This window comes from Lepidochelys kempii, chromosome 14, assembly GCF_965140265.1.
Source record: "Lepidochelys kempii isolate rLepKem1 chromosome 14, rLepKem1.hap2, whole genome shotgun sequence".
Lineage (NCBI taxonomy): Eukaryota > Metazoa > Chordata > Testudines > Cheloniidae > Lepidochelys > Lepidochelys kempii.
The window spans coordinates 28,108,637-28,116,775 of NC_133269.1; the positions used below are offsets into that span (position 1 = coordinate 28,108,637).

General features: G+C 52.6%; 1 pseudogene; it reads right to left on the minus strand.

The window, feature by feature from the left end:
* The window catches only part of LOC140898246 (C-type lectin domain family 2 member B-like), a 47,628-nt pseudogene extending 40,390 nt beyond the window's left edge, over positions 1-7,238 (minus strand).
* Positions 7,239-8,139: the final 901 nt, after the last annotated feature.

Genomic DNA, 8,139 nt, shown 5'->3' on the forward strand with positions numbered 1-8,139 from the left:
GCGCCCACAGGGTGGCAGATTTCAGGGTTAACACCCCACTGAGATGCCTGTTTACCCAGTTCCGGTAAATTGGCGTCACATTAGCTATCCTCCAGTCATCGGGTACAGAAGCGGATTTAAATGATAGGTTACAGACTACAGTGAGTAGTCCTGCAATTTCACATTTGAGTTCCTGGGACTGGTGACTTGTTACTGTTTAGTTTCTCAATTTGTTCCAAAACCTCCTCTAATGACACCTCCATCTGGGACAGTTCCTCAGATTTGTCACCTAAAAAGGACGGCTCAGCTTTGGGAATCTCCCTCACATGCTCAGCCGTGAAGACTGCTGCAAAGAATTCATTTAGTTTCTCTGCAATGGCATGGTGCCAGCTGCGGTGTGGACAGACCCCAAACAGGCCGGCTAACAGATGGACTCATGATGCAATCACAAAGACAGACTGCTGCCAACATCAGGGCATCCTTGCTGGAATATGTGAAAATATCTGACTGGGATCAAACAGGTCATCAACTGACTTGTTTTCTAAGCCTCCTCTGGGCACATTTTCCAGCTTCCCATCAACCGCAAAGGGCTCTTTTAAAAATGCCATTCAGCTGTAAGTACCTAAGACTGGCCACATGGGTCAGACCAATGGCCCATCTAGCCCAGTGTCCTGTCCTCCGATACTGGCCAGCGGTAGGTGCTTCCGAGGGAATGAACAGAACAGGGTCAGTATCGAGTGATCCATCCCATTCACACCAGGCTTCTGGCAGTCAGATGTTTATGGACACTCTGAACATGGGGTTGCATCCCTGACCATCCTGGCTGATAGGAACTGGTCGAGCTATCCTCTGTGAACTTATCTACTTCTTGTTTGAACAGAGTTATACTATTGGCCTTCACGACATCCCCTGGTAACAAGCTCCACAGGTTGACTGTGTGTTGTGTGAAGAAATACTTCCTAATAACATCAGCCACACTATCAGAGGCTAGTTCACCTGTACATCCACCAATGTGATATATGCCATCATGTGCCAGCAATGCCCCTCTGCCATGTGCATTGGTCAAACTGGACAATCTCTACATAAAAGAATAAATGGACACAAATCAGATGTCAAGAATTATAACATTCATAAACCAGTCGGAGAACACTTCAATCTCTCTGGTCACGCAATCACAGACATGAAGGTCGCTATCTTACAACAAAAAAACTTGAAATCCAGACTCCAGCGAGAAACTGCTGAATTGGAATTCATTTGCAAATTGGATACTATTAATTTAGGTTTCAATAGAGACTGGGAGTGGCTAAGTCATTATGCAAGGTAGCCTATTTCCCCTTGTTTTTTCTCCCCTCCCCCCCCCCCCCCCACGACGTTCTGGTTAAACTTGGGTTTATGCTGGAAATGACCCACCTTGATTATCATGCACATTGTAAGGAGAGCGGTCAGTTTGGATGAGCTATTGCCAGCAGGAGAGTGAGTTTGTGTGTGTATGGGGTTGGGGGGGGGGTGTGAGAAAACCTGGATTTGTGCTGGAATTGGCCCACCTTGATTATCATGCACATTGTGAGGAGAGTGGTCACCTTGGATGAGCTATTACCAGCAGGAGAGTGAGTTTGTGTGTGGAGGGGTGGAGGGTGAGAAAACCTGGATTTGTGCTGGAAATGGCCCAACTTGATGATCACTTTAGATAAGCTATTACCAGCAGGAGAGTGGAGTGGGAGGAGGTATTGTTTCATGGTCTCTGTGTGTATATAATGTCTTCTGCAGTTTCCACAGTATGCATCCGATGAAGTGAGCTGTAGCTCACGAAAGCTCATCCTCAAATAAATTGGTTAGTCTCTAAGGTGCCACAAGTACTCCTTTTCTTTTTCCTTTTGTTTGTGTCAGACCTGCTGCCTATTCATTTAATTGTGACAGGTTTCAGAGTCGCAGCCGTGTTAGTCTGTATTCGCAAGGAGAAAAGGAGGACTTGTGGCACCTGAGAGACTAACCAATTTAGTTGAGCATAAGCTTTCGTGAGCTACAGCTCACTTCATCGGATGCATTCAGTGGAAAATAACAGTGAGTAAATTTATATATACACAGAACATGAAAAAATGGGTGTTTAAAACTATTTCTCCCCCCCCCCACGCCCCCACCACCACCACTGCTCCTCAGATGCTCTTGTAAACTCCTGGAAATGTGCTGGAAATGGCCCACCTTAATTATCACTTCAAAAGGTTTTCTCTCTCTTCCCCCACCCCACTCCCCTGCTGGTAATAGCTCATCTTAAGTGAAAAGAAAAGGAGTACTTGTGGCACCTTAGAGACTAACCAATTTATTAGAGCATAAGCTTTCGTGAGCTACAGCTGGCAGTTTCCACGATATGCATCTGAGGAAGTGAGCTGTAGCTCACGAAAGCTTATGCTCTAATAAATTGGTTTGTCTCTAAGGTGCCACAAGTACTCCTTTTCTTTTTGCGAATACAGACTAACACGGCTGTTACTCTGAAACCTGTCATCTTAAGTGATCACTCTCCTTACAGTATGCGTGTTAAACACTCATTTTTTCATGTTGTGTGTGTATATAAATTTACTCACTGTTATTTTCCACTGAATGTATCCGATGAAGTGAGCTGTTAAACGTTTAATTACATTATGGTCACTATTACCGAGCAGTTCAGCTACATTCCCCACTTGGACCGGACCCTGTGCTCCGCTTAGGTCTAAATCAAGAATGGCCCCTTCCCTTGTAGGTGCCAGGATTAGCTGCTCCAACAAGCCGTCATTGATGGTGTCTAAAAATCACTTCTCTGCATCCCATCCAGAGGGGACATGTTCCCAGACAATATGGGGATAGTTGAAAACCCCCATTATTATTGGGTTTTCTGCTTTTGTAGCCTCTCTAATCTCCGTAAATTTCACAGTCCCCATCCTGGTCAGTAGTATATTCCTGCTGCTAGATTCCTATTCTTCAAGTGTGGAATTTCTATTCTGAGAGATCCTAGGATACAGTTGCATTTGTTTAAGATTTTTACTCTAATTTACTCTATGCTTTCCTGGACATGTAGTGCCACTCCCCCGCCAGCGTGACCTACTCTGCCGTTCTTTCAGCGCTGATGGTCCAGGGTCAAACCCTGCTATCGGATCAACTGGGGTTTGGTTATTTGATCCCACCCACATCCCACTGAAATACCTCTTGGGATGTCATCTGGGCCATCTCTACTGTACCCCACTTCTCATGGCAGCCCCAGGCACTCAGCGTTTGTGACTATCAGGCATCTTTAAAGCAGATGGCCCCACTAAAGCCAGACAGATCTGAAAGCTTTAGCCAGTCTCCCAGCAGACAGCACTTGCTTCCACCCATCACTAATACACAGAGTACATAGCACTGACTGGTGCGTCGGCTTGAACTCGCTATCTCAGACGCCAGGGACCCAAAGCCCAAGGAATTCACAGAGGACTTACAGGTTGTTGAATTTGGTGCCATTGGCCCATTTCGAGAGCTGCCTAGGGTCCCTCCAGAGGCCAATCCAGTGGTCAAATCTACCTTTATAGCACAGCAGGAAAGCCTAAAAACAGCAGAGGGAGAGGTGGGGTCAGAGCACAGGCTATGTGCACCAGAGATTCACAGGGATACACTGACGGGCTCTGTTTTCAGGGAACAGCTGGGGATTTTCACCTCCCTCTTGCCCAGCTCTGGGTAATTCAGTATTAACTTTCTTATCCCAAACCCAGCTCCCCCTCACACCAATCCGCCCAGGGCTGGAGCACCTCTTGGGTGCTGCTGAGTCTAAGCTGCCCCAGCACCTCTCTACAGAAGGCCACATTCTGTGTCAAAGCCTTGCCTTACAGAACAGCTGAGCTCCCCTCCCCATCACAGGGGAAGGGGAAGGAAAGAGCCCAGCTGAGCTCAATAAGGGATGCTGGGAAAGGCCAGGGATGAGAGTAGAGCCACCAAATCCTCAGCTAGAAGGGGCCAGGGCTAAGAGGAGCCCCTCCCGCCCCCCCATCCTCATCTGGCTACCCAAGAGCACTGGCTCTTCAAGTCAATCTGACAGGTTTCAGAGTAACAGCCGTGTTAGTCTGTATTCGCAAAAAGAAAAGGAGGACTTGTGGCACCTTAGAGACTAACCAATTTATTAGAGCATAAGCTTTCGTGAGCTACAGCTCACTTCTTCAGATGCATATCGTGGAAACTGCAGCAGGCTTTATATATACACAGAGAATATGAAACAATACCTATTCCCACCCCACTGTCCTGCTGGTAATAGCTTATCTAAAGTGATTTCCAGCACAAATCCAGGTTTTCTCACCCTCCACCCCCCCACACAAATTCACTCTCCTGCTGGTGATAGCCCATCCAAAGTGATAACTCTTTACACAATGTGCATGACAATTAATCTGGGATCTCAGTACCCCTTTGGCCCCATGCCACCCAGAAGACACTCAAGCCAGCCTAGCCCGAGAGAGGGGCGGTCTCCTTTTGAGAGGGCTGACAGTGAGTGATCCCTGCAGTCAGACACGGACACTAGAGGTGCCCTGGGACAGACAGCCAGGCCTGGCATTCAGCAGCTGGAAGCTCATTTACTCAGAGCTGCTCCTCGAGCCCAGGTTCTCCTGCAGCAGCTGCTGAGCCAAGACCAGAACGTAGCAATTCGAGCATCTCTCACCATTTCCTGCTCACTGTTGATCTCAGCCAGGGAGGCGCTGAGCGCAGAGCAGTGGGTCAGGCTGCAGGTCCAGTTCCTTTCGGCCTCAGAGAAATAGTAGCATTTCCCTCGGTATCCGATCCAGCAACGGGTCCCGGTTCAGCTGACGGAAGCTGAGGTCTCCACACTGAGAATGAGACAGTGACACGAGGTGTGAGCGAGACCCGCCAACGAGGAGAACAGGGGGAGATCAGCCCCTGCGCCCCAGGCTTCTGAGACACCTCGAACCAGGGTGGGTACTGAAAGACTGTGAGGGAGCCAGGAGGACACTGGGAATCCAGCCCCAGAGGGGGGTTATCTGACTCTGCTCTCACTCTCTTGGGTTCACATTCAACAGGAATGCAGCTGACAAACCGCTCATGCCATGAAGCCCAGGACAGAGAGCTGGGCCCAAGCTCCGTGTTACAACACGGGGTGGGCAGAGAGCTGCAGAGGGAGGGGACGGTTACCAGGGGGCCAACAGGGGGGCAATAATTAATGGGTAGGAGATTAACTGCAACATGATTTGCCAGGTCTAGTACCCCAAGGAGTTCTGCTAGCCTGGACTGCTGCCCCCTCCCCCTGCTCTGCGCTTTGCTTCCCTGGAGAGGCAGGTTGAGATGAGTACGGGAACAAACTCCCTTCCCTTCAGGAGACCGAACGCCCGCTGCCCGGCCTGTCCAGCACAGCCAGCCAGGTTCACGGTCACCATAAGCAGCTGCCATCTGCGCTCGCACACGCTGTCTGTGCAGGCGGGGACGTCAATAGCGCGACGAGACCCTGCCCTGCCGAGGTCACCAATATGTGGGTTTCACGCTGCGTTAAGGGAGGTGTCCGTACTGCGTTCCACGGCTCCTTTCAGTGACACGCCAGCACCTGCCCAGCACTGGGCACGACCCGGGGATGCTGGAAGGCCAGGCTGGCACCTCAGGGAGACTCGCTGCAGGCAGAGGGCCCAGCTCATTCCTGCCCTGCACCGTCAATCACCCCCACTCTGCACGGGTATCAGTGACCGTGCCTGGGGCCCGGCAACAGTGACTTGGACCCAGAGTGCTCAGAGATGGGCTGCAGGGAGCTAATGTCAGTCCCGACACAGAGAGTGCCCAGGTGCAGGGGTCTGGGAGGGAGCAGGAGGAGGGTCTTGGAGGAACACCCCCCAGGAATCCTCTGTCCCAGGGGCAGAAGCCAGACAGGCCAGTAGGAGAGACTGACTGTGGTGGCTCCAGGGGGAATGGGATGTGCAGAGAGGGGGAAGGGAAGGGAACGGTGAGAACTCACCTGCCAGGAGAATGATGAGAACTAAGAACATGGTTGCGAGGGCGACTGGGAGCACAACTGTACGTTTCTTGTAGTTACATTTCCTGCAGTTACGACGAGGGTCTGAAACAGAAAGACCCGTCAGGCAGGGCCGCGAGGACACGTCTCCCTGACGGCACCAGGGCTGGAGCTTCCTTAGAACAGTGGTTCTCACCCACCGGTTCGTGTACCCCTGGGGGTAAGCAGAGGTCTTCCACGGGGCACATCAACTCATCAGGAGATTTGCCTCGTGTTACAACAGGCTACATAAAAAGCACTAAGTCAGTACAAGCTAAAATTTCCTACAGACAATGACTCGTTTATACTGCTCGATAGACTATACACGGAAAGGTACAGCGTTGATAGTCCAATTGATCTATTTCATAATTAAATACGCAACAATCAGAGAGAGTCAGCAATTTTTCAGGAATAGTGGCTGTGACATGTTTGTATTTTTATGTCCCATTTTGGAAGCAAGTTGTTTTTAAGTGAGATGAAACTTAGGAGAGTGCAAGACAAATCAGCCTCCTGACAGGGGGACAGTCCTCTGGAAAGGCTGAGAGCCACTGGACTCGAACATGCACCTTTCTGTTGATTGCTCCTTCCCTCAGATGCTGAACAGCCCCTCCTTCCCCTCAGCCCAGTGCCCTCCCCTGGGCACTCCCAGCCAGGCTGCCAGGAGGCCTGGTGAGCTCAGGGGCACAGAGATAAGGACCCGCATGTCCTGGTGGCAGTTGCTCCAACTGCCCCCCCACCATCCCCACCCCCATTCTGCCCCCTGCCGAGCGCTGGCTGGGCCCACACTGCCGAGTGCCCCTGTCCCCGCACACTGGGGCCTCACACTGGCCAGACACAGCAGAAGGGGGGAGAACGAACCAGGCAGAGATGGGCCAGGGCTGTCACAAGGGGTCTGACACACCCAGCCCAGGAGGGCCCTGCACAGCCCCACGACCTCCGCTGTGTGCGCCAGACAGCAGCTGTGAGCCAGGGATCGGTGCCCTGAGAGCCCCTGGGGGTGATCCAGTCCCTGCTACCCACAGACGGGGCATTGCTGGGCACTGGCTGCTGCCACTGAGAGCCTGGCCCCATGTGGGGAAGCCTCAGTGTCTCTCTCCAGCCTGTTCCCAGGCAGCGACACCCCATTACCTGGCTCTCCTCCAGTCTCCAGGTCTCCATTGCCCTCAACAGACCACTCCTGCAGCGGCTCTTCGCTCCCAGCAGGTCCAGATGCTGGCCCCATCGTCTCTCTCAGTGACGCTCGGGCTGCACACGCTGCTGGAGGCGCTGGGCTGGGGTCGGCTCCTCTCTGTGACTGGGTCTGATTCAGCAGCAGCGAAGCCGAGCTGGGGTGGGGGTCCTGGCCCTGCTTCCCCCCACACCCTGCTCTGGACTCTCCAGCCGATCTGAAAGTCGAGACGGACCCAGCAGGACAGGTCAGTGGGGCGGGGGGGGGAGGGGCGCGATTTGTGGTTTCTCGTTCCCTGCCCAGCAGCCCAACCCCCAGCCAGAGGCTGTGCCATGATGATTGAACCCCCTTAAACGCCATGGCCCCTCCATCCCCCAGGGCTTCAGAGACCTGATCTGCTGAGGACCCCACCCGCCAGGCACCACCCACGCGTGACAGGCACCCAGCTGGGGTTGACAGGAGGGAAAAACCCTCCCTCCCCACACATACTTCCCGCAATCGAGAGCAAGTCGAGAATCCTAACAGGAGTGGGGAGTTGGCGGGTGGGGGGGAGAGAACCAGGATGGAATGAGTAAAATCAAGGCAATTAAATCACCAAGTCCAACGCCTCAATTTAAATAATCAATTTTAATCAACTTATCGATTCACACTTCAGTAATTTTCTAAGGCCAAGTGCCCACTCAGTGGGTGACAGAACCATTAAAACTTCATGTCCAAAACTTCCCCCACGGGGGGGAGGAGGGGCGGGGAAATTGTGTGAGTGGCCCTTTCTTTCCCCCTTTTTCATTGGGAACGCAGGGAAGGGGAGGATGCCCGTGGGAAGCCCGGCCTGGGGCCCCCAAGGTTGGGGGTACAGGGAGCAACAGTGCGCTGATGCCCCCCCCCCCACTGGCTTGGGGCCATGGGAGGGGAAGGGCCCAGGTAGCTCCATGCTGCACACAGGTGCCCCATCCCCAGCGAGCCGACCGAGGCGTGGGGAGAGCCAGCAGACACCTAAGAGAGCCCTTGC